Below are 1,699 nucleotides of genomic sequence, written 5' to 3'. Positions count from 1 at the left end.
CAGCTTGCACCTCATAAATTCCAGTTTCTCCATTACAGAGAGGGGCATGAGGTTTATTCCTGAACCAAGGTCACACAGAGCCTTAAAGATCATGGTGCTTATGGTACAAGGTATTATGAACTTTCCAGGATCCTGTTTCTTCTGAGGCAATGTCAGTTGATCCAGATCACTTAGTTCATTGGTGAACAAGGGAGGTTCATCTTTCCAAGTTTTAATGCAAAATAGTTTGGCATTCAGCTTCATGATTGCACCAAGAAACTTGGCAGTTTGCTCTTCAGTAACATCCTCATTCTCTTCAGAAGAGGAATACTCATCAGAGCTCATGAAGGATATAAGGAGGTTCAATGGAATCTCTATGGTCTCTAGATGGGCCTCAGAGTCCTTTGGTTCCTCAGAGGGAAGCTCCTTATTGATCACTGGACGTCCCAGGAGGTCTTCCTCCTTGGGATTCACGTCCTCCCCTCCCTCTTTGGGTTCGGCCATTTTGGTTATGTCAATGGCCTTGCACTCTCCTTTTGCATTTTCTTCTGTATTGCTTGGGAGAGTGCTAGGAGGGATTTCAGTGATCCTTTTACTCAGCTGGCCCACTTGTGCTTCCAAATTTCTAATGGAAGACCTTGTTTCATTCATGAAACTCACAGTGGCCTTAGATAGATTAGAGACTAAGTTTGCTAAGCTAGATGGGTTCTGCTCAGAATTCTCTGTCTGTTGCTGAGTGGATGATGGAAAAGGCTTGCTATTGCTAAACCTATTTCTTCCACCATTATTAAAGCCTTGTTGAGGCTTTTGATCCTTCCATGAGAAATTTGGATGATTTCTCCATGATGAGTTATAGGTGTTTCCATAAGGTTCACCTAAGTAATTCACCTCTGCTATTGCAGGGTTCTCAGGATCATAAGCTTCTTCTGCATAAGAAGCCTCTTGAGTACTGTTGGATGCAGCTTGCATTCCATTTAGACTCTGAGAAATCATATTGACTTGCTGAGTCAATATTTTGTTCTGAGCCAATATGGCATTCAGAGTATCAACTTCAAGAACTCCCTTCTTCATAGGCGTCCCATTACTCATAGGGTTCCTCTCAGAAGTGTACATGAACTGGTTGTTAGCAACCATGTCAATGAGTTCTTGAGCTTCTACAGGCGTTTTCTTTAGGTGAATGGATCCACCTGCAGAAGTATCCAATGACATCTTTGATAACTCAGATAAACCATCATAGAAGATGGTCCATTCTGAAAGCATGTCAGAAGGACACTTTTTGGTCAGCTGTTTGTATCTTTCCCAAGCTTCATAGAGGGATTCACTATCTTTTTGTTTGAAGATTTGAACATCCACTCTAAGCTTGCTCAGCTTTTGAGGAGGAAAGAACTTGGCTAAGAAAGCCGTGACCAGCTTATCCCAAGAGTTCAGGCTATCTCTAGGTTGAGAGTCCAACCATATTCTAGCTCTCTCTCTTACAGCAAAAGGGAAAAGCATGAGCCTGTAGACTTCAGGATCTACTCCATTAGTCTTTACAGTATCACAAATTTGCAAGAATTCAGTTAAGAACTGAAAAGGATCTTCGGATGAAAGTCCATGAAACTTGCAGTTCTGCTGCATTAGAGAAACTAGCTGAGGTTTCAGCTCAAAATTGTTTGCTCCAATGGCAGGAATGGAGATGCTTCTTCCATGTAAATTGGAATTAGGTGCAATAAAGTCACCA

The 1,699-nt window shown here is 42.0% G+C and overlaps 1 non-coding gene across 1 annotated transcript; it reads left to right on the top strand.

Moving 5' to 3' along the window:
• The first annotated feature begins 1,233 nt into the window (after positions 1 to 1,233).
• On the top strand, positions 1,234 to 1,341 carry LOC112768316 (small nucleolar RNA R71). Its single transcript, XR_003185752.1, has one exon. It is a non-coding gene; the product is annotated as a small nucleolar RNA R71 (small nucleolar RNA).
• Positions 1,342 to 1,699: the final 358 nt, after the last annotated feature.

Source organism: Arachis hypogaea, chromosome 17 (assembly GCF_003086295.3).
Source record: "Arachis hypogaea cultivar Tifrunner chromosome 17, arahy.Tifrunner.gnm2.J5K5, whole genome shotgun sequence".
In the NCBI taxonomy this organism is placed as follows: Eukaryota; Viridiplantae; Streptophyta; class Magnoliopsida; order Fabales; family Fabaceae; genus Arachis; species Arachis hypogaea.
The sequence above is the reverse complement of the archived record's forward strand: the minus strand, read 5'-3'. Positions and strand labels throughout refer to the sequence as shown.